Below are 25,215 nucleotides of genomic sequence, written 5' to 3' on the forward strand. Positions count from 1 at the left end.
ATCTTTAATCTTTCGTTCTCTTCCTTTTCCGCCCTTTCCCCCCCCCCCCCCCCCCCCCCCCGGACGCGCTCTTCTTTGTCTCCTACCCCCGCGACGTGCTATTCTCGTCTCTCCGCCCCCCCCCCCCTAAACGCTCTCCTCGGGGGCCCCCCCCACCCCCCCCCACCCCCCCCACCGACGCACCCTTCACGCCCCCCCCCCCCCCCCCCAAAACGCTCTCCTCGGCCCCCCCCCCCCTAACGCCGCGCACGCTGCTCTCCTCGGCCCCCCCCCCCCTCGCCAGCGCGCGCGTTCTCCTCGGCCCCCCCCCCTCGCCGCGCGCGCGTCTCCTTGGCCCCTCCCCCTCCCGCGCGCGCCGCGTCTCCTCGGCGCCCCCTCACCGCGCGCGCAAGCCTCGGCCCCTCCCCGCGCGCTAGTGCGTCTCCTCGGCCCCCCCCCTCGCCGCGCGCGCGTCCTCCTCGGCCCCCCCCCCTCGCCGCGCGCGCGTCTCCTCGGCCCCCCCCTCGCCGCGCGCGTCTCCTCGGCCCCCCCCCCCCCCTCGACGCGCGCAGCGTCTCCTCGGCCCCCCCCCCCCCTCGACGCTAGCCGCGCGTCTCCTCGGGCCCCCCCCCCCCCCCCCTCGACGCGCGCGCGTGGCTCCTCGGGCCCCCGCCCCCCTCGACGCGCGCGCGTCTCCTCGGCCCCCCCCTCGACCGCGCGCGTCACCTCGGCCCCCCCCTCGACGCGCGCGTCTCCTCGGCCGCCCCCCCCCCCTCGAAGCGCGCGCTCCCTCGGCCCCCCCCCTCCCCGCGCACGCGTGCGTCTCCTCGGCCCCCCCTCCCCCCGCGCACGCGTGCGTCTCCTCGGCCCCCCCCCCCCCCCCCTTGACGCAGCGCGCGCGTCTCCTCCGCCCCCCCCCCCCCCCCCCCCCCCCCCCTCGTCGCGCGCGTGCGCGCGTCTCCTCGGCCCCCCCCCCCTCGACGTGCGCGCGTCTCCTCGGCCCCCCCCCTCGACGCGCGCGTCTCCTCGGCTCCCCCCCCTCGACGCGCGCGCGTCTCCTCGGCCCCCCCCTCGACGCGCGCGTCTCCTCGGCCCCCCCCCTCGAACCCGCAGCGCGCGTCTCCTCGGCCCCCCCCTCGACGCGCGCGCGTCTCCTCGGCCCCCCCCCCTCGACGCGGCGCGCGTCTCCTCGGCCCCCCCCCTCGACGCGCGCGCGTCTCCTCGGCCCCCCCCTCGACGCGCGCGCGTCTCCTCGGCCCCCCCCTCGACGCGCGCGCGTCTCCTCGGCCCCCCCCTCGACGCGCGCGCGTCTCCTCGGCCCCCCCCTCGACGCGCGCGCGTCTCCTCGGCCCCCCCCCTCGACGCGCGCGTCTCCTCAGCCCCCCCCCCCTCGACGCGCGCGTCTCCTCGCCCCCCCCCTCGACGCGCGCGCGCCCTCGGCCCCCCCCTCGACGCGCGCGCGCCCTCGGCCCCCCCCTCGACGCGCGCGCGTCTCCTCGGCCCCCCCCCTCGACGCGCGCGCGTCTCCTCGGCCCCCCCCCTCGACGCGCGCGTCTCCTCAGCCCCCCCCCTCGACGCGCGCGTCTCCTCGGCCCCCCCCCTCGACGCGCGCGCGCCCTCGGCCCCCCCCCCTCGACGCGCGCCTCCTCGGCCCCCCCCCCCCTCGACGCGCGCGCGTCTCCTCGCCCCCCCCCCCCCCGACGTGCGTGCGTCTCCTCGGCCCCCCCCTCGACGTGCGTGCGTCTCCTCGGCCCCCCCCCTCGACGCGCGCGCGTCTCCCTCGGCCCCCTCCTCGACGCGCGCGTCTCCTCGGCCCCCTCCTCGACGCGCGCGTCTCCTCGGCCCCCCCCCCCCCCCCCTCGACGCGCGCGCGCCCTCGGCGCCCCCCCCTCGACGCGCGCCTCCTCGGCCCCCCCCCCCTCGACGCGCGCGCGTCTCCTCGGCCCCCCCCTCGCCGCGCGCGCGCTTATCCTCGGCCCCCCCCTCCTCGGCGCGCGCGCTTTATCCTCGGCCCCCCCTCCTCGACGCGCGCGCGTCTCCTCGGCCCCCCCCCCCCCTCGACGCGCGCGCGTCTCCTCGGCCCCCCCCCTCGACGCGCGCGCGTCTCCTCGGCCCCCCCCCTCGACGCGCGCGCGTCTCCTCGGCCCCCCCCCCTCGACGCGCGCGCGTCTCCTCGGCCCCCCCCCCCCCCCCCGACCGCGCGCACGCGTCTCGTCGGCCCCCCCTCGACGCGCACGTCTCCTCGGCCCCCCCCCCCCCTCGATGCCCTCGGCGCCCCCCCCCCCCCTCGACGCACGCCTCCTCGGCCCCCCCCCCTCGACGCGCGCGCGTCTCCTCGGCCCCCCCCCCTCGACGCGCGCGCATCTCCTCGGCCCCCCCCCATCGACGCGCGCAGCGTCTCCTCGGCCCCCCCCTCTCGACGCGCGCGCGTCTCCTCGGCCCCCCCCCCCCTTCGACGCGCGCGCGTCTCCTCGGACCCCCCCCCTCGACGCGCGCGCGTCTCCTCGGCCCCCCCTCCTCGACGCGCGCAGCGTCTCCTCGGCCCCCCCCCCTCGACGTGCGCGTCTCCTCGGCCCCCCCCCTCGACGCGCGCGCGTCTCCTCGGCCCCCCCCCCCCCTCGACGCGCGCGCGTGCCTCTCCTCGGCCCCCCCCCTCGACGCGCGCTGTGTCTCCTCGGCCCCCCCCCCTCGACGCGCACGCGCGCGTATCCTCGGCCCCCCCCCTCGACGCCCGCGCGTCTCCTCGGACCCCCCCCCCTTCATGTTCTCTTCACACATGTATTGTCCATGAGACCCACTTCCTGCCTCCCTCAACCCTATTCCCACCAAATTACTGACCAACAACTTCCTTTTCTCCCATATTAGCTGACATTGTTAACGGTTCTCTCTCCTCAGGTACTGTCCTGTCTCCCTCAAATCTGCCATCTTCACCCCTTCCCCTCAAAAAACCAACCCCTTGACCCCTCTCTGTCCTTACAAACTATCACCATCTCCAACCTCCCTTTCTCTCAAGTCCTTGAACGTGTTGTCGCCTCCCAAATCCATGCCCATCTTACCCGCAACTCCAGGTTTGAATCCCTCCAATCAGGTTTCTGCTCCTTGCCACAGCACTGAAACGACACTCATCAAAGTCACAAATGACATCCTTTGTGACTGTGACTAAGGTAAACTCCCTCCTCATCCTTCTTGACTTGTCTGCAGCCTTTGATGCTGTTGACCACTCCATCCTCCTTCAATGCCTCTTCACCGTTGTCCAGCTTGGTGGGACTGCCCTTGTTTGGGTCGATTAGGACTGTCTTATGAGGAGCGATTGGGTCGATTCGGCCTGTATTCACTAGAGTTTAGAAGAATGAGAGGGGATCTCATTGAAACGTATAAAATTCTGACCTGGCTAGACAGACTGGATGCAGGGAGGATGTTTCCCCTGGCTGGGGAGTCTAGAACGAGGGGTCACAATCTCAGGATGCAGGGTAGGACATTTAGGACTGAGATGAGAAATTTCTTCACTCAGGGTGGTGAACCTGTGGAATTCTCTACCACAGAAGGCTGTGGAGGCCAAGTCACTGAATATATTTAAGAAGGAGATAGATAGATAGATTTCTAGACACAAGGCATCAAGGGGTATGGGGAGAGAGCGGGAATATTTCGTATTGTGTCAGAGGATCAGCCATGATCATATTGAATGGTGGAGCAGACTCGAAGGGCCGAATGGCTGCCTCCTCCTATTTTCTATGTTTCGCCGACGCTCCTTAACACCTACCTCTTTGACCAAGCTTTTGGTCACCTGTCCTAATTTTTCCTTATGTGGCTCGGTGTCAAATTTTTTGTCTTATAATACTCCTGTGAAGCACCTTGGGGCGTTATACTATGTTAAAAACTAGAAATTTTAACACTTTTTTTATTCGTTCTTGGGATGTGGGCATCGCTGGCTGGCTAGGCCTGCATTTAGTGCCAATCCCTAGTTGCCCTTGAGAAGGTGGTGGTGAGCCGTCTTCTTGAACCGCTGCAGTCCATATGGTGTAGGTATACCCACAATGCTGTTAGGAAGGGAGTTCCAGGATTTTGGCCCAGCGACAGTGAAGGAACGGCGATACAGGTCCAAGTCAGGATGGTGTGTGGCTTGGAGGGGAACTTGTAGGTGGTGATGTTCCCATGCGTCTGCTTCCCTTGTCCTTCTAAGTGGTAGAGGTCGCGGGTTTGGAAGGTGTTGTTGAAGGAGCTTTGGTGAGTTGCTGCAGTGCATCTTGTAGATGGTACACACTGCAGCCACAGTGCGCCGGTGGTGGAGGGAGTGAATGTTTAAGGTGGTGGATAGAGTGCCAATCAAGCGGGCTGCTTTATCCTGAATGGTGTCGAGCTTCTTGAGTGTTGTTGGAGCTGCACTCATCCAGGCAAGTGGAGCGTATTCCATCACACTCCTGACTTGTGCCTTGTAGATGGTGGAAAGGCTTTGGGGAGTCAGGAGGTGAGACACTCACCACAGAATTCCCAGCCTCTGGCCTGCTCTTGTAGCCACAGTATTTATATGGCTGGTCCAGTTCAGTTTCTGATCAATGGTAACCCCCAGGATGTTGATAGTGGGGGATTCAGCGATGGTAATGCCTTTGAATGTCAAGGGTAGATGGTTAGAGTCTCGCTTGTTGGAGATGGTCATTGCCTGGCACTTGTGTGGTGCGAATGTTACTTGCCATTTGTCAGCCCAAGTCTGAATATTGTCCAGGCCTTGCTGCATATGGACACGGACTGCGTCAGTATCTGACGAGTCTCGAATGGTGCTGAACAGTGTGCAATCATCAGCGAACATCCCCACTTCTGACCTTATGATGGAGGGAAGGTCATTGATGAAACAGCTGAAGATGGTTGGGCCTAGGACACTGCCCTGAGGAACTCCTGCAGTGATGTCATGTGATTGAGATGAATGACCTCCAACAACCACAGCCAACTTCCTTTGTGCTAGGTATGATTCCAACCAATGGAGAGTTTTCCCCTTGATTCCCATTGACTTCAGTTTTGCTAGGGCTCCTTGATGCCACACTCGATCAAATGCTGCCTTGATGCCAAGGGCAGTCACTCTCACCTCACGAGTTCAGCTCTTTTGTCCATGTTTGGACCAAGGCTGTAATGAGGTCAGGAGCTGAGTGGCCCTGGCGGAACCCAAACTGGGCGTCAGTTAGCAGGTTATTGCTGAGTAAGTGCCGCTTGATAGCACTGTCGATGACACCTTCCATCACTTTGCTGATGATTGAGAGTAGACTGATGGGACGGTAATTGGCCGGGTCGGATTTGTCCTGCTTTTTGTAGACAGGACATACTTGCGCAATTTTCCACATTGCCGGGTAGATGCCAGTGTTGTAGCTGTACTGGAACAGCTTGGCTAGGGGCGCAGCTAGTTCTGGAGCACAAGTCTTCAGTACTATTGCCGGAATGTTGTCAGGGCCCATAGCCTTTGCAGTATCCAGTGTCTTCAGCCGTTTCTTGACATCACGTGGAGTGAATTGAATGGGCTGAAGACTGGCATCTGTGATGCTGGGGACCTCAGGAGGAGGCCGAGATGGATCATCCACTCGGCACTTCTGGCTGAAGATAGTTGCAAATGCTTCAGCCTTGTCTTTTGCACTCACGTGCTGGGCTCCACCATCATTGAGGATGGGGATATTTTTGGAGCCAGCGACGATGAAGGAACGCCGATATATTTCCAAGTCAGGCTGGTTTGTAGCTTGATGAGGAACCTTCAAGTGATCCCATGTTCCTGCTACCGAGGGCAGTCACTCTTGCCTCACCTCTGGAATTCAGCTCTTTTGTCCATGTTTGGACCAAGGCTGTAATAAGGTCTGGAGCTGAGTGATCCTGGCGGAACTCAACTTGAGCATCGGTGAGCAGGTTATTGGTGAGTAAGTGCAGCTTGACTGCAGTGTCGACGACACCTTCCATCACTTTGCTAATGATTGAGTGTAGACTGATGGGGCGGTAATTGGCCGGATTGGATTTGTGCTGCTTTTTGTGGACACGATATACCTGGGCAGTTTTACACATTGTCGGATAGATGCCAGTGTTGTAGCTGTACTGGAACAGCTTGGCTAGTTCTGGAGCGCAAGTCTTCAGGACAGCCAGGATGTTGTCGGAGCCCATAGCCTCTGCTGCATCCAGTCTGCTCAGTCGTTTCTTGATATCACAAAGAGTGAACCGAATTGGCTGAAGACTGGTTCTGTGATGATGGGAACGTCAGGTGGAGACTGATATGGATCATCGACTCGGTATTTCTGGCTGAAGATGGGCTTTTGCACTAGCGTGCTGGGCTCCACCATCATTGAGGATGAGGATATTCATGGAGCCTCCTCCCGTTAATTGTCCACAAGCATTCACGACTGGATGTGGCAGGACTACAGAGCTTTGATCTGCTCCGTTGATTGTGGGATTGCTTAGCTCTATTTAGAGCGTGCTGCTTTCGCTGTTTAGCATGCGTGTAGTACTGTGTTGTAGCTTCCCCAGGTTAGCACTTCATTTTTAGGTATGCCTGGTGCTGCTCCTGGAATGCTCTTCTGTACTCCTCATTGAACCAGGGTTGGTCCCCCTGGCTTGATGGTAATGGTAGAGTGAGGGATATGCTGGGCCATGCGGTTACAGATTGTGGTGCAGTACAATTCTGCTACTGCTGATGGCCCACATTTAAGAAAGGAGGTAGACAGAAAGCAGGAAACTACAGACCAGTTAGCCTAACATCTGTCATTGGGAAAATGCTGGAGTCCTTCATTAAGGAAGCAGTAGCAGGGCATTTAGAAAAACATACTGCAGTCAAACAGCGTCGGCATGGTTTTAGGAAAGGGCAATCATGTTTAACAAATTTGCTGGAGTTCTTTGAGGATGTAACAAGCAGGGTGAGCCAGTGGATGTAGTGTATTTGGATTTCCAGAAGGCATTCGATAAGGTGCCACATAAAAGGTTACTGCATAAGATAAGAGCTCACGGAGTTGGGGGTAATATATTAGCATGGATAGAGAATTGGCTAACTAACAGAAAGCAGAGAGTCGGGATAAATGGGTCATTTTCTGGTTGGCAAACGGTAACTCGTGGGGTGCCACAAGGATCGGTGCTGGGCCCCCAACTATTTACAATCTACATTAATGACTTGGATGAAGGGATCTAGTGTAATGTAGCCAAATTTGCGGATGATATAAAGATGGGTGGGAAAGCAAGTTGTGCAGAGGACTCAAAGAATCTGCAAAGGGATATAGACAGGCTAGGTGAGTGGGCAAACATTTGGCAGATGGAGTATAATGTGGGAAAGTGCGAGGTTATCCTTGGAACAATACAAGAGGCCAAGGATGGTGATCTAGTATACTGTATTCGTTGCTCGCGATGCGGTCTCCTCTACATTGGGGAGACCAAACGCAGATTGGGTGACCGCTTTGTGGAACACCTCCGTTCAGTCCGTAAGGGTGACCCCAAGCTTCCGGTCGCCTGTCATTTTAATTCACCGCTCCATTCCCACTCGGACCTCACCGTCCTTGGCCTCTTGCATTGTTCCACGGAAGCGCAACGTAAACTCGAGGAACAGCACCTCATCTTCCGATTAGGCACTTTACAGCCTTCCGGACTCAATATCGAGTTCAACAATTTCAGATCATAACCTCGGCCCCTATTACATTTTTATTTATATGTTTTATCCACAACTTTGTTTTGGTTTCCCCCCCTTTCCTTTTTTTTTCTCTCTCCCACATGGCAGCTGTCTCCCATTCAGCCAGTGCATTTCACACCTAATCTAGAGCTGTCTTTTGTCTCCACTAGTCCTATCACCATCTCATCTCGTTTTGAATACCTCTTGATGTCTCTTCTCCTTTGTTCATTCCCTGTGCCTCTTTAGTCTTGATAAAGGGTTTTGACCCGAAACGTTGACTCTAATTTCTCTCCAGGGATGTTGCGTGGCCTGCTGAGTTTTTCCAGCATTTTCTGTTATTTCGGATTTCCAGCATCTGCAGTATTTTGCTATCGAACCATTTGCCACAGCTTTGTTTCCTATCCCTTAGCCAATTTTGTATCCACTGCCCCATTTATCTCATGGGCTTCAATTTTCCTAATATGTGGTACATATGCATGCTGGCTCCCCTTTTATTAGTCCATGTTTGTCTAAGTGGCTGTTAATTTTCTCCCGGATTATTGTTTCTAAAAGCTTCCCCCACCACTGACATTAAACTGACTGGCCTGCAATTTCCAGATTTATCCTTCTCCCCTTTTTTGAACAAAAGTGAAACATTTGTATTCCTCCAGTCCTTTGGCACCACCCCTGTATCTGAGGAGGATTGAAAGATTGTGGCCAGCACCTCTGCAATTTCTACCCTTATTTCCCTCCGCAACCTAGGATGCATCCCATCTGAACCGAGTGACTTATCACTTTAAGTACCATCAGCCTTTCTAGTACCTCCTTTTTATCTATTATCTCATCTGGTATCCCAGCAACCTCCTCGTTTACCATAGCTTTGGCAAAGTCCTCTTCCTTGGTAAATACCGATGCAAAGTACTCCTTTAGTACCTGAGCCATGCCTTCTGCCTCCACCAATAGATCTCCATTTTGGTCCCTAATCGACCCCATTGCTCCTCTGGCAACCCTTTTACTGTTAATATGCCTGTAGAAGACCTTTGGATTCCCTTTTATGTTGGCTGCCAATCTATTCTTGCACTGTCTCTTTGCCCCTCTTATTTCCTTTTTCACTTCTCCTCTGTACTTTTTATTTTCAGCCAGATTCTCTCTCATATTATCAGTTTGACATCTGTCATATGACCCCTTTTTCTGCTTCATCCTGCTTTCTAACTCCTTTGTCATCGGAATGTACCTAGACTATGCCCGAACTGCCTCCCCTTTAAAGGCTACCCATTGCTCCATTACATTTCTGCCTGCCAGGCTTTGACACCAATTTATCCTCCCCTCAATTCACTGAAATGAGCCCTCCTCCAATTAAGTATTTTTATTCTAGATTGCCCTTGCCTTCTCCATAACTAATCAAAACCATACGATACTATGATCACTATTCCCGAGACGCTCCCTGACTATGACATTCTCCACTTTGACCCACTTCATTCCTCAGTACTAGATTCAGCAATGCCTCCTCCTTCGTTGGGTAGGAAACATACCGAGCAAGAAAATTCTCCTGAACACACTTCAGAAATTCCTCCCCTTTTCTGCCCTTAATACAATCACTGCCCATTCAATATTGGGGTAGTTAAAGTCTCCCATTATCACTACTCTATAGTTCTTGCAGCTCTCAGTAATTTCTTCGCAATTCTGCTCTTCTATCTCCTTCCCACTATTTGGTGGCCTATTAGCTCCTTTATTGTTTCTCAACTCCAACCAAATAGATTCTGTCTTTTGATCCCTGAAGGACATTCTCTTTTTCCAGCACTGTAATATTTTCCTTACAAAACTGCTACCCATCCTCTTTTTCTTTTGCTGCCCGATCTTTCCTGAATACCTTGTACCCAGGAACATTAAGCCTCCCCTTTCTTGAGCCAGACCTCAGTTATCACCACTACATCATATCCCCATGTGCCTATTTGTGCCTGCAGGTCACTAACTTTAACCACACTTGTGCATTTACACACATGCACTCCAACCCCTCAAGCTCCCTCCTGCACCATGTCTCTGCCGTTTCCTCCTATTTCTACTCTCTCTAACGTGTGGCACTGGGAGTAATCCAGAGATTATTACCTTTTGCAGTTCAGCTTTTTAACTTCCTTCCTAGCTCCTTAAACTCTGACTGCAAGACCTCCACCCTGTTCCTCCCTATATCGTTGGTTCCGACACGGACCTCAACTTCCGGCTCTTCCCCTTCCCCCTGCAGAATGTCCTGCACCCTCTTGGTAATGTCCCTTACTCTAGAACCAAGGAGGCAACATACCATACGGGTCTCGCGTCGATGGAAGCAGAACTACCTGCCTGTCCCCCGACTATCGAATCCCCAATTACTACTGCATTCCTACACTTTGCTGTAGCCCCCCAACCGGACTCCGGACTGCACTCCTTTGAGGTGTCGTCACCCTCACCGATATTCAATGCTGAATATCTGCTTGAGTGCCACACTCCCGGAGGATTCCTGCACTACCTGCCTCTTCTTACCTTTCCGGGTGGCCACCTACTGTCTATTCTGAACTCTTTCTGGCTGTGGGGTGACCTCCTCCTGGAACCTGCAATCCAGGATCCACCAGTATGCCGTGCAGTGAACCCAGTTTACCCCTCAAGCTCACAAACCCTCAGCTCTACCATAGAGCCGGCACGGGCACAATGGGCCAAATGGCCTCCTTCTGTGCTGTAACATTCTATAATTCCAGGAATCAGCCTCCTATTGTTGCACAGCTTATAGTAACAGCTGTTCATGTTTGTCACTGTTACCCCATGATGATGTCTAAATATATTTTTGTTTAATTTTCAGATATGAACCGCTCACAATTATTTCAGTCCATTTTTGACCTTCCACTGTAGTATGTTGTATGTTTTGAATAACATTTCTTTAAATTCAAAGCTTGAAACTTGCGATGCAACAATGGCTTGGCATAACAACGGTTGTAATTTAAAAAAAATGCTTGGAATAATGTATTTTTGTAATTCTAGGTTTATGTTAGATACTGTAATTATGCTAAGTCATGCACTATTCCAGTGATTTTTTTTAAGGGGAGCGATCAACATAACTGACTATATACCTGAAAGAGGAGGAAAAGACCCAAAGAAAAAGCTGGCATGTGGAGCACACCTAATGCATCCTATACTGCATATTGTTGAACTTTGTCCTGGGGCACATTCACTTAATATCATAGAATCATATAATGGTTACAGAAAGTGGCCATTCAGCCCGTCGAACCTGTGCCAGCTCTTTGCAAGAGCACTTCAGCTAGTCCCATTCCCTGTAGCTCTGCAAATCTTTTCCCTTCAGGTACTTATCCAATTCCCTTTTGAAAGATAAGATTGAGTCTGACTCCACCACCCTTTCAGGCAGTGCATTCCAGATCCTAACCACTCGCTGCGTAAGAATGTTTTTCCTCATGTCGCCATTGGTTCTTCTGCCAATCACCTTAAATCTGTGTCCTCTGGTTCTCGACCCTTCCGCCAGTGGGAACAGTTTCTCTCTAGCTACTCTGTCTAGACCCCCCATGATTTTGAACACCTCTATCAAATCTCCTCTCAACCTTCTCTGCTGTAAGGAAAACAACCCCAGCTTCTCTAGTCTATCCACGTAACTGAAGTCCCTCATCCCTGGAACCATTCTTGAAAATCTTTTCTGCACCCTCTCTAAGGCCTTCACATCCTTCCTAAAGTGCGGTGCCCAGATTTGGGGACACTATTCTAGTTGAGGCCGAACCAGTGTTTTATAAAGGTACAGGAAACTTCGCGATATCCGGCACCGATGGGACCGAGCTGGTGCTGTTAGATCAAAACTTCCGGATAGACCAGCGCTAATGTTGAAGAATACGGAGGTTTTCATCTCCGTACCTGACAACAAACACTGTTGCTTAGCAACAGCTTGTAAACACTCGGCCCGTACCTTGGAAGCGTCTCTGAAGCTGTTGCTAAGCTACAGAGACGCTTTCCACAGCCTGACTGTTTAAAAAAATGCTTGGGGAAGGAAAAAAACTGCTAGGGGAAGGAAAAAAACCTAACAAAACGGCTGCTGATTTCTGCCGTTAGATTGAGGTTTCCGGACATACAACCTCCGGGTAAACCAAAGTTTCCTGTAGTTCATAACTTCCTTGCTTTTGTACTCTAAGGCCTAGAAATTCACTATGGCCCCGCCAGCTGGCTAGCGCCCAAAAGTTAGCGCTGGGCGGGAAGCCTATAGCGATCGCCAGATATTCATTGTTAGCGCCCCAATTCGGAAGCGGGCGCTATACCAGGGTGTGCCCGCCTCCGCTTGGTGCGCTGACACTGAATATCAGCGCTCTTGGCGCCGCTGCGCCAGGCGCTGCGCAGTGGCAGGCTGCAGTACTGCAGGCCTCCTCCTTCTCTTAAGGGGGAGCTGCCTGCAACGGGGAGATCGCCGCTGGATAGTGCCGGCAAATGAGCCCGGCACCACGGAGAAGTGCCGGGCTCGCGGAAAGCAGCCGGCAATGCCGCGGGGGGGGGGGGGGGGGGGGGGGTGGAGGAGGCCGGGGAAGGAGGTGCGGGCAGGCGGCCGGCCGCACCTTCCGCTTTAAAGCGCCCCACTAAGGCAGCAGGACGGCCCCGTTTTCTGGTCGCTGTTTGCGGCCGCTTCGGAGGAGGCGGCCGCAACTAAATATGGGGATTGGCGCGGTTTCGGGGCGGAACCGGGGCACTGCGCACACCGATGACGTCATCGGTGCCGGCGCAGCGCTAACGGCTACCGCCGCCAATACCGCTGCGCTGAATATCTGCGCAAACTCATTTTTGGCGCAAAATCACCCTTTAGGCGTTAACTGGGCGCAAAGCTGGCAGCGCCTTAATGAATTTCTAGGCCCAAGTCTCTATTTATGAAGCCCAGGATCCCATACATTTTTTAAAACCGCTTTTTCAACCTGCCCTGCCACCTTCAACGATTTGTGCACATATACCCCCAGGTCTCTTTGTCCATGCACCCCCTTTAGAATTGTACCCTTTAGTTTATATTGCCGCCTCTTGTTCTTCCTACCAAAATGTATCACCTCGCACTTTTCTGTGTTAAATTTCATCTGCCACGTGTCCGCCTGTTCCATCAGCCTGTCTATGTCCTCCTGAAGTCTATCGCTGTCCTCTTCAATGTTTACTATACTTCTAAGTTTTGTGTACTCTGCAAATTTTGAAATTGTGCCCTGTACACCCAAGTCGAAGTCATTAATCTATATCGAGACAAGCAGTGGTCCTAGTACCGACCCCTGGGGAACCCTACTGTACCTTCTTCCAGTCCGATAAACAACCATTCACCACTACACTCTTTCCTGTCACTCAGCCGGTTTCGTATCCATGCTGCCACTGTCCCTTTTATTCCATGGGCTTCAACTTTGCTGGCAAGCCTATTAAGTGGCACTTTATCAAATGCCTTTTGGAAGTCCATGTACACCACATCAACCGCATTGCCCTCATCAACCCTCTCTGTTACCTCATCAAAAAACTCAATCAAGTTAGTTAAACACGATTTGCCTTTAACAAATCCGTGCTGGCTTTCCTTAATTAATCCACACTTGTCCAAGTGACTCTTAATTTTGTTCCGGATTATAGTTTCTAAAAGCTTCCCACTACTGAGGTTAAACTGACTGGCCTGTAGTTGCTGGGTTTATCCTTGCACTCTTTTTTTGAATAAAGGTATAACATTTGCAATTCTCCAGTCCTCTGGTACCACTCCTGTATCCAAGGAGGATTGGAAGATTATGGCTAGTACCTCCCCAATTTCCACCTTTTACTTCCCATCCGGTCCTGGTGACTTACCTACTTTATATACAGCCAGCCTTTCTATTACCTCCTCTATCAATTTTTCTCCCATCCAATATCTCAACTACCTCCTCTTTCACTATGACTTTGGGAGCATCTTCTTCCTTGGTAGAGACAGATGCAAAGTATTCATTTAGTACCTTAACCATGCCCTCTGCCTCCATGCGCGTAGGTCTTCTTTATGGTCCAAAATCGGCCCCACCACTTCTCTTACTACTCGTTTACTATTTATATGCCTATAAAGAGTTTTGGATTCCCTTTTATGTTAGCTGCCAATCTATTCTCATACTCTCTTTGCCCCTCTTATTTCCTTTTTCACTTCCCCTCTGAACTTTCTATATTCAGCCTGGTTCTCACTTGTATTCTCAACCTGATATGTCATATGCCCCCTTTTTCTGCTTCATCTTACTCTCTATCTCTTTTGTCATCCAGGGAGCTCTGGCTTTGGTTGCCCTACCTTTCCCCTTCGTGGGAAAGTACCTCGACTGTACCCGAACCATCTCCTCTTTAAAGGCAGCACCTTGTTCGATTACAGTTTTGCCTGCCAATCTTTGATTCCAATTTAGCCTGACATCAGTAGTGGGGAAAATGCTAGAATCTATTATTAAGGACGTAGTAACAGGGCACTTAGAAAATAATAATAGGATTGGGCAGAGTCAACACGATTTATGAAAGGGAAATAGTGTTTGACAAATCTGTTAGAATTTTTTGAGGTTGTAATTAGCAGAATAGATAAGGGGGAACCAGTGGATGTGGTGTATTTGGATTTTCAGAAGGCATTCAATAAGGTGCCACAAAAAAGGTTACTAAACAAAGTTAGGGCTCATGGGATTGGGGGTAATCTACTAGCATGGATTGAGGATTGGACAGAAAACAGAGTAGGTATAAACGGGTCATTTTCGGGTTGGCAGCCTGTAACTAGTGGGGTGCCGCAAGGATCAGTGCTTGGGCCTCAGCTATTCACAATCTACATCAATGACTTGGATGAGGGGACCAAATGTAATATGTCCAAGTTTGCTGATGATACAAAGCTGGGTGGGAATGTGAGTGGGCAAGAACATGGCAAATGGAATATAATGTGGAGAAATGTGAAGTTATCCACTTTGGTAGGAAAAATAGAAAAGCAGAGTATTTTTTAAATGGTGAGAGATTGGGAAATGTTGGTGTTCAGAGGGACCTGGGTGTCCTTGTACACAACTCACTGAAAGTTAACATGCAGGTACAGCAAGCAATTAGGAAAGCAAATGGTATGTTGGCCTTTATTACAAGAGGATTTGAGTACAAGAGTAAAGACGTCTTACTGCAATTATATAGGGCCCTGGTGAGACCACACCCAGAGTATTGTGTACAGTTTTGGTCTCCTTACCTAATGAAGGATATACTTGCCATAGAAGGGAGTGCAACAAAGTTTCACCAGACTGGTTCCTGGGATGGGGGGATTGTCCTATGAGGAGAAATTGAGTAGACTAGGCCTATAGTCTCTGGAGTTTAGAAGATTGAGAGGTGATCTAATTGAAGCATACCAAATTCTTACAGGACTTGAAAGGGTAGATGCAGGGAGGATGTTTCCCCTGGTTGGGGAGTATAGAACCAGGGGTCACATTATCAGAATAAGGGGTCTTCCATTTAAGGACTGAGATGAGGAGAAATTTCTTCATTCAGAGGTTGGTGAATTTTTGGAATTCTCTACCCCAGAGGGCTGTAAAGGCTCAGTCGTTGAGTGTATTTAAGATAGAGACCAATAGATTCTTGAATATTAAGGGAATCAAGGGATATGGGGATAGTTCAGGAAAGTGGAGATGAAGTAGATGATCAGCCATGATCTTACTGAATGGCGGAACAGGCTGGCCTACTCCTGCTCCTATTTCTTATGTTTTTATTTAGCTGGGCCAGATCAATTCTCAACCCACTGAAATTGACCTTCCTCCAATTAAGTATTTTAACTTGTTTGCTCCCTGTCATTTTCCATAGCTAATCTAAACCTTATGATCATGTGATCACTGTTCCCTAAATGTTCCCCTACTGACACTTGCTCTACTTGCCCCAGCTCATTCCTCAGAACCAGATCCAGCAATGCCTCCTTCCTCGTTGGGCCGGCAACGTACTGATCAAGAAAGTTCTCCTGAGCACACTTCAGAAATTATCCCCCTCTCTGTCCTTTACACTATTACTATCCCAGTCTAGATTAGGATAGTTGAAGTCCTCCATTATCACAACTCTAGTTCTTGCACGTCTAATTTTACTGCAAATTTGCTGCTCTATATTCTTCCCACTAGTTGGTGGCCTATAGAATACACCTAGTAGTGTAATGGCACCTCTATTGTTTCTCAACTCTAACCATGTCCTGGACCCCTCCAGGACATCCTCTCTCTCCAGCACTAATATTCTCCTTAATCAATACTGCCACCCCACCTCCTCTCTTTCCTTCCCTATCTTTCCCGAACACCTTTATATCCAGGAATATTTAGTACCCAATCCTGCCCTTTTTTGAGCCAGGTCTCCGTTATTGTCACAACATCATATTCCCAATTGTCTATTTGTGCCTGCAGCTCACCAACCTTATTTACCACACTTTGTGCATTTACACACATGCACTGTAAACCTATCTTAGACCTTCTTGTATTCTTTCTTAGTCTGACCCCACCTAATACTGTACTATTTCTTACTCTAGTGCTATCTGTCTCTCCCAATCCTTTGTGCACCTTTCTAATGCTACACCCTAGTGCCCATCCCCCTGCCAAATTAGTTGAAACCCTCCCCAACAGCACTAGCAAACCCCCCTCCCCTGTGAGGACATTGGTCCCGGCTGTGTTGAAGTGCAACCCGTCCGGCCTGTACAGATCCCACCTCCCCCAGAAGGAGGGAAGAGAGAAAACGGGGAGCTACAGACTGGTTAGCATAACATCAGTAGTAGGGAAAATGCTAGAGTATTATAAAGGATGTGATAAGAGGACACTTAGAAAATACCAACAGGATTAGACAAAGTCAATATGGATTTATGAAAGGGAAATCGTGTTTGACAAACGTACTGGAGTTTTTTGAGGATGTAACTGGTAGAATAGATAAGGGAGAACCAGTGGATGTGATGTATTTGGATTTTCAGAAGGCCTTTGATAAAGTCCCACATAAGAGGTTAGTGTGCAAAATTAAAGCACTTGGGATTGGGGGTAATATACTGGCATGGATTGAAAATTGGTTAACAGACAGGAAACAGAGAGTAGGAATAAATGGGTCTTTTTCGGGGTGGCAGGCGGTGACTAGTGGGGTACCGCAGGGATCAGTGTTTGGGCCCCAGCTATTTCACAATATATATCAATGATTTGGATGAGGGAACCAAATGTAATATTTCCAAGTTTGCTGATCACACAAAACTAGGTGGGATTGTGAGTTGTGAGGAGGATGCAAAGAGGCTTCAAGGCGATTTTAGACAAGTTGAGTGAATGGGCAAATATATGGCAGATGCAGTATAACATGGATAAATGTGAAGTTATCCACTTCGGTAGGAAAAATAGAAAGGTAAAGTATTATTTAAATTGTGATAGATTGGGAAATGCTGATGTACAAAGGGACCTGGGTGTCCTTGTACACCAGTCACTGAAAGCAAACATGCAGGTGCAGCAAGCAGCTAGGAAGGCAAATGGTATGTTGGCCTTCATTGCAAGAGGATTTGAGTACAGGAGCAAGGATGTCTTACTACAGTTGTACAGGGCCTTGGTGAGACCACACCTTGAGTACTGTGTGCAGTTTTGGTCTCCTTATCTAGGAAAGGATATACTTGCCATAGAGGAAGTGCAGCGAAGGTTCACCAGACTGATTCCTGGGATGGCAGGACTGTCTTATGAGGAGCAATTGGGTCGATTAGGCCTGTATTCACTAGAGTTTAGAAGAATGAGAGGGGATCTCATTGAAACGTATAAAATTCTGACCTGGCTAGACAGACTGGATGCAGGGAGGATGTTTCCCCTGGCTGGGGAGTCTAGAACGAGGGGTCACAATCTCAGGATGCAGGGTAGGACATTTAGGACTGAGATGAGAAATTTCTTCACTCAGGGTGGTGAACCTGTGGAATTCTCTACCACAGTAGGCTGTGGAGGCCAAGTCACTGAATATATTTAAGAAGGAGATAGATAGATTTCTAGACACAAAAGGCATTAAGGGGTATGGGGAGAGAGCAGGAATATGGTATTGTGTCAGAGGATCAGCCATGATCATATTGAATGGCGGAGCAGGCTCGAAGGGCCTACTCCTGCACCTATTTTTCTATGTTTCAATGTCCCAGGAATCTAAAGCCCTCCCTCCTGCACAATCTCTCCAGCCATGCATTCATCTGCTCTATTCTCCTATTTCTATACTCACTAGCTTGTGGCACCGGGAGTAATCCAGAGATTACTACCTTTTTGAGGTCCTGCTTTTTAATCTCTTTCCAAGCTCCCTTAAATCTGCTTGCAGGACCTCATCCCTCTTTCTATCTATGTTGTTGATACAGATATGGACCACGACTTCTGGCTGTTAACCCCCCCTCCCCGGGAATGTTATGCAGTAGCTCAGTGATATCCTTGACCCTGGCTCCAAGGAAGTGACTTCTGGCTGTTCACCCTCCCCCCCCTCAGAATGTTCTGCAGCCGCTCAGTGGCATCGTTAACCCCGCCTCCAAGGAGGCGACATATCACCCTGAAATCACGTCTGCGTCCGCAGAAACGCCTGCCTGTTCCCCATGCTATCTAATCTCTTAACGCTATTGCTTTTCCGATCTCCCCTCCCCCACCCCCAGTACAGCTGAGCCACCCGTGGTGCAGTGGACTTGGCTCTGGCTGTACTCCCCAGAGGAACCATTACCCTCACCAGTATACAGTCCCACAACTAATATAGCTGGGGAATAATTAGAAAGAGGATTACTGCTGGGGAACACTTCTAAAAGTTGGAATAAAATCACCCAAGACCAATCCCTTTATTAAATCACTTTATTGCTTGCACTCTTCTCTGAATTTGATTACTGGGAAACTGTGCTTGTCTTTATAAATGGAGAGGATGAATACAAATCCGCTCAGAAGTTTCTTAGCATGAATGCTTGGTATAGTTGGTGTGTGTAACCAAATATGAATCTACTTCTGTAAAGTGTTTTATCTGAAAAGGAAAATAGTTTAGAAAAGTTACTACCAATGTTGGGAAGTAGTGTGCTGATCAATATTTGGAGAGTGGCAGTTGCGTGATGGCTAACATCGATACATGCAGGATGTTGTCAAATTAAGATGGATTGTGACAGGTGAGATAGATCAAACTTAAAAATGAAAGGTCACGCTGCTAAAGTATCAACATTTATACAGTTAATACTAAATCCTGTTCAGTTTATAGATTTCTTGTACAAATTTAATACTCATCTGACCTTTCTGCTTTCAAAGCATTTCAGACTTCCTACATACAGATGTCATGTTGGTGGCTTTGTAACTGATTAACCTGGTAATATTACTAGTTTTACATCAGCATAGGCTTTTTAATCAGTGTAGCATTGGAGTGATTCCATTCTGATGATTGCTTCAAATTCAGTGATGGTCTTTGAAATTGAACAGAGAATGCAGTGCATTCCCAATCAAAACATAATGCTACCCTTCTCACGATGACACAGTACATGAGATGGCTTCAGCAGTGTTGAAAATTCAAATGCAAGTGAATCTTTCAGAGCCAGACAAAACTTTCTACTTGTGCATGGCTATATTTTAGGATATCTCTAATGGCGATATCCATATATTACAAATTTGGGTCTGCCGTATATACATTCTCTGATTCAGTGGGGTCAGTTGCTCTCTCAAGCAGTCTGAGCATCTTACTATTTTTGGAGTTGACTTGCACTGCTCTATATCAACTTGTGCAACAATAGTAACCCATTGTGATCTGAACTGAATATTCATGTCCTTTGCACGTGCACTACTCTCTGAAGGCAGACCAAGCAAATGCTTGGCAAGACAAGTCTTGATGCAAATCGTTAAGTTGCTTTATTTCATCGCAAGTGAACATGCAGAGCAACAGTTAAGATCAGATTCACAGTTCGGTCGGTACAACTTGTCTGTGTTAATAATACATCAGTGGGTAGGCTTCCTTGACTTAAAATAGTTTCTATTCCAATGCTCTCCAAATTGTCCTGCCATCTTCCACCCTCTGTAAACTTGAGCTCATCCAAAACTCTGCTTCCCATCTCCTAATTCTCTCTGTTCCATTTATCCATCATCCCTGTGTTTGTTGACCTACCTTAGTTCCCTATCCACCAATGTCTCATTTTTAAAATTCTCATCCTAGTGTTCAAATACCTCCATGGCCTCGCCCCATCCTATCTCTAACCTCCTCCAGCCCTACAACCCTCCGAGATCTCTGCGTTCCTCCAACTCTGGCCTCCTACGCATCCCCCACTTCCTTTGCCCCACCATTGGCAATTGTGCCATCAGGCGTCTAAGCTCTGGATTTCCCTCCCTAACTCTCTTCCATGCCATCCCTCCTCCTTTTAAGATGCTCCTTAACACCTGCCTCTTTGACCAAGTGCTTAGTCACCTGTCTTAAATCTCCTTTTTTGGCTAGGTGTCAATTCCTGTCTGCTTATACACCTGCGAAGTGCCGTGGGACGTTTTACTACGTTAATAAAGCTATAGAATTGCAAGTTGTTGTTCTAACTACCCCCTGCGTGGTATCCTGCTCGCAGCCTTTTTCTATGCCTCACTGCTTTACCGATTTCTGTTTCAAAAACCTGACTGCCTGTGATGACTTCTGTTTCAAAGGCCAGCCCACCTGTCTGTATCCTCTGTCATGTATCTCTCGCTGTTCACAGCCAAAAAAAAGGTATGAAAGGCTTTCCAATACAAGTGACTACTGAGACAAACTAACAAATTGCTCATTATTTACAGCTGGAGCAACATCAAAGCTAGCTCGTTCATCTCTGACCTTATTTTGACAAAGCTTGTTTGAATATATTAGCTTTAAAACACAACATTTAAATGAACTCCTTTTTCCAAACCCTTACTGTGGAAAAATGGTCAAAAGATCTTGAAAAGTAATGCCATAAAAGAGACTTTAAGGACCTGATGCTGCTAGGAGACATGGGCAGAAAAGGAGTTAATATGTATTTTAAAAGAACAGCAGATGTTGAACAGCAGAACCTCTGCATTTGCCTTCTCTACTGGAATGCTAAAGCTAACCTCCCAAGAAATGACGAGCACCTGCGTACTTATTATATCCTAGACTATGAAAGGAACCCATACATGATATGTGTGGTACTGTGTCGGTCTTAAATGAAATGGGTCTGGCAATCTCGAATAAGCAAGATGAGAGATATGGGAAAGTGATGGGGAAATGAGCAATTGAGATAAAGTCAATGAATAGAATAACTTTAACCAGTTTAAGGTGGTAGTTTGCATGCTATATGAATTAAATTAGTGATTTATAGTCAAGAAAGGTACATAAACCAGCGAAATGTAATGGGAATTTGCATTCTACTTGGAAAGTTTGAGCTCGAGAACTGTATTCTCGATGGACCTCATTTCCCCAAATCAAGTTTGCTTGATTTGTAAGTACTTCACCTTATTTCAAGGATTAAACTTTGAATAAGCAAAAACCATCACTGAATGAAATCACATAAAACTAGCTAACAGTAGCACCTTCACAGTGTGCGTGCGCGTGTGTGTGTGTGTGTGTGTGTGTCCAGATTTTAATCTCCGTATCATTGTTCTAGCTTTGTGACTTCCTTTTTCAGTAAAAATGCCATCTTAAACTTTCTACAATGCTTTTTAAATAACTATTGTATGCATTGTTAAGATTGTTAATTTGTTTTGTTTGAATGCAGTTAAGATGTTTGCTGTTTTTCAAAAAAAATGTTTTTGGGATGAGAGCGGCACACTCATTTATTGCCCATCCCTAGTGGCCCTGAGATGGTGATGGTGGGGCTTTTCTTTGAACTGCTACAGTTCTTGTGCTAATGGTGTTAGGTATTGGCAATGAAAGAATTGTGGTATATGTCCATGTTAGGATGGTGTGTGGGAGTGTTCTTATAACATTGCTGTTCTTGCTTTTCCTCAGTGGTAGAGGTTGCAGGGAAGGGAGCTGCTGTCAAAGTAACTCTGGTGCAACCTGTAAACTTGTACATAGTGTAGCCAGTGGAGGGCATGGGTATTGAGTCTAGTGGTAGTGTTTGATATGACTTCTGTTGGATTGCAGTTATTGATTAGTTAAATACCCTCCTAGAAGACCATTTTGTACGAAGAAATTGTGCATCAGAATTGTATCTTTTTATTAATGAGCATTTTACTAATGTTCTGAAAAGTAGGTGAACTGATTATAGTTTTTCTATAGAGGTGAGATTTCGGAAAGGTTTTGATTGCTCCGTAATGTCTTTAGAATTTGTTCTCTACTTGGTTTTAATAGTATGTAGCTCCAGTTCCCTAGTCTGATTCTACTAGTTTGTATAAAATACTAATACTACCTAAACATCCTCTGTTGGTGTTCTATATAATTGGAAAAAAAACTGCTTTAGCATTTCAGTACTATTGCCTCTACAAATCATCTCATTGTGTTTTATATTGGCTGGAAAAACAATAGCCTACATAAGCATGAATTTATGCTTATGGAGCTGAATTTTGCAGGGTAGCATTAGTAGCAGTGAGAAAGGAAATGCTATACTGTGGGGAAAATACATGCACAGTACTGTAATTGGAGAAATGTTTGGAGGTTCTTGCCTGTGTTCTGATACTTCTATATAAATATTGTAAAAGTGAGCAAATAAATATTGAGGATGTTTAAAACCTGGGTAGCTAACTGGTGCCAAGCTGCACATGGCTCTTTGTACGTACCCATGCATTCAATCCTAATGTGAGAGTTTAGCCACAATAAAACTGGCAATCTTTCTTCCAGCTAAAGGGAGCAGGAGGGGGGAATAAAGAAGAAGGTAACGAGATGAATAGGAGAGTACAATCTGAATTTCACAAATATTTGGAAACAAAGGCCCACATTCCTGTGCTATGTTCCACAATTTCTTGCATGGTATACCTATACTAGTTATGCTACAATAAGCATATTGGTGAACATGCTTGGATATACTGTATTTAAGAATAGTGGCTCTTTTCTTTAGGATAAAATGTCTTTTTTCTAGTTCTTAAGCTTAGTATGGTTAACTATACTTGGTTTAAAGAATGCGAATGTGGACTGCTGTATTCATAAGCACAGAAGTACAATGAAGCACAGAAGTACAATGACAAACTTAATTCTAACTTGGCCAGTTTTGTGTTATACAAGAGCAGTGTGCAAACAAATGCCCCAGAAAACTATTTTAGTCCTGGGCAGCAGCAGCCATTTTCTTTTAATTATGGATCTTGGTTTGTCTCATCTGCTAGTGAAATTTCCATACAAAATAAACAATCCCTTTTTAAGAAAGCAATATGCAAGGTAAGACTAGAAGCACAGCAAAGGCTTGGTATACAAATGAGAGAAAATAGCAAAAATACATGAATCTTAAAAGGTGATTGTTTATATGATCTGCGCAACAGGTTTACAACAGGTATGTTCCCTATACAGTAAAATCATAATGAAAAAGGAGATTATCACTGAAAAATGTCAAGACTTGACTAACTCTCTTGCATAAATACATATCAAAAATTCAGCTAATGTCACAAACACTTGCCATGAAAAATATATCTATCTATATATATAAAAGGATACATCTGTCTGTCTGTGTCTGCCTGTCTGTCTGTCCTTCGGTGTGTGTCTGTCCGGCTGTACACTCTAAAGTTATAGAGCGTACCTACACGTGCGTTACATCAAAAGAAAGCTTACGATTCCAAAACGGTCGTAAGCATATTTACGTTTCGGACGGACAAAAATTGCACCCGCGGTATCCAAAAAAGTTCAAAATTCCGCTCATTAACATCTCATTATCTGCTCATTAGCAATAGAGTGACGTCGAGGTCGACCCAATCGTACGCCGGGTTCCTGGCGCGTGCGGGCGGGCCCTCCTACAGTCGAGTGACGGGACGATTGACCAATCCTACGCTTCGGTGACCTGACGGTCGACCAATTGGTGCGTGTGTGGGCGGGCCTTATCGTTCTGAACCGAGGTGAGTCGCCGCCATCTTGATTCCAAACTTTTCCTTTCTTCTTCCCGCTTTCTGCGTCTTTAAAAAAAAAGTTGCTTTTAAAACACATGTTTTTTAAAAAAAGTTAATTACTTTCTAAATCTTTTATCTAATCTCATTAATTTTCCTACCTTTCCCTGTTTTTCCAGGTAGGGCCTCGAAGCCTCGGCCTCTCCTCTGCACCCACGCACGAGCTAGGCACCTCCTGGCCCAGTCAACAAGCGGCCACTGATCGCCGCCATCTTTGTGAAGGCTGGAGGGGCGGGGCCTCAGCCGAGTGCCGCTACCACCGCCATCTTAGTAAGGGCTGGTGCGGCGGGGTGGCGGCACGGAGCTCCGCGGAGCAAGTGCGCGGCGGCGTCTAACTCTCTCCCCCCCCCCCCCCCCCCCCCCAGTCTGTCTCTCTCTCTCTCTTCCCCGCGCCTCCTGAATGCGCGGGGGAGGAGGCCCGGGGCACCGTGGCCGCTTTCGGAGACTTCAACTCCGTGACAGGTGAGGAGGGTCTTTGTTCACGTTGGGTGGCGGGCGGGTTCCCCAGGTGCTGATCCCTGGCGGTGTGGGGCCGGAGCCCGGCTCTTACCTTGCCCTGGAGAGCGGGCGGACGGCGGGGCCTGGGAGTAGCAAATCGGGCACCGGTGCCAAGATGATTTCCATACAGAGCCCTGAGCGGCCGGCGAGCTCAGACACAAAAAACGGCAGAAGAAAAACTGAGTGCGGCAGAGAGGAACATACGTCAGAGAGACAGAGAAATAGGGAGGGAGGGAGAGGGGCAAGGAGGGTGGGGGGAGAGAGAGAGGGTGGGGGGAGGGGAGAGAGAGAGGGTGGGGGGAGGGGAGAGAGAGAGGGTGGGGGGAGGGGAGAGAGAGAGGGTGGGGGGAGGGGGAGAGAGAGAGAGGGTGGGGGGAGGGGAGAGAGAGAGGGTGGGGGGAGGGGAGAGAGAGAGGGTGGGGGGAGGGGAGAGAGAGGGTGGGGGGAGGGGGAGAGAGAGGGGTGGGGGGAGGGGAGAGAGGGTGGGGGGAGGGGAGAGAGAGGGTGGGGGGAGGGGGAGGAGAGAGAGGGTGGGGGGACGGGGGGAGGGGGGGGAGGAGAGAGGGTGGGGGGAGAGAGAGGTGGGTGGGGGGGTGGGGAGCGAGAGAGGGTGGGGGAGGGAGCGAGAGCGGGTGGGGGGAGGGGAGCGAGAGAGGGTGGGGGAGGGGAGAGAGAGAGAGGTTGGGGGGAGGGGAGAGCGATAGAGGGGGGGAGGGGAGCGAGAGAGGGTGGGGGAGGGGAGAGAGAGAGAGAGAGGGTGGGGGAGGGGAGAGAGAGAGGGTGGGGGGGAGGGGAGAGAGAGGGTGGGGGGAGGAGGAGAGGAGAGAGGGTGGGGGGAGAGAGAGAGGGTGGGGGAGGGGAGAGAGGGTGGGGAGGGGAGCGAGAGAGGGTGAGGGGAGGGGAGCGAGAGAGGGGGGAGGGGAGGGAGAGAGAGTAAAGCAAGGAGAGACGGGGAGGGTGAGAGGGGGTGAGGAGGGAGAGCGTGAGGAGAGGGGGAGGGAGAGTAAAGCAGGAGAGACGGGGAGGGAGAGAGAGGGTGAGGGAGGGAAAGAGTGAGGGGGTGGGACAGGGAGGGAGAGCTTACCTTCTTCCTTTGCAGGGGTCCATCGGGGCCACCTTCCCCCCCCACAGTCGCTCTTTATCTTCCCCCCCCAAGTCGCTCTTTCTCTTCCCCCCCCAGTCGCTCTCTCTCTTCCC

At 50.1% G+C, this 25,215-nt stretch overlaps 1 protein-coding gene across 11 annotated transcripts in view; it reads right to left on the reverse strand.

Moving 5' to 3' along the window:
• The window catches only part of LOC147117517 (sodium bicarbonate cotransporter 3-like), a 288,206-nt gene that overhangs the window by 153,865 nt on the left and 109,126 nt on the right, over nt 1-25,215 (reverse strand). The window lies entirely within an intron of this gene.

The sequence above is a fragment of the Somniosus microcephalus genome, chromosome 5, assembly GCF_052327205.1.
Source record: "Somniosus microcephalus isolate GS21.2 chromosome 5, FLI_Smic_1.0, whole genome shotgun sequence".
Taxonomy (NCBI): Eukaryota; Metazoa; Chordata; class Chondrichthyes; order Squaliformes; family Somniosidae; genus Somniosus; species Somniosus microcephalus.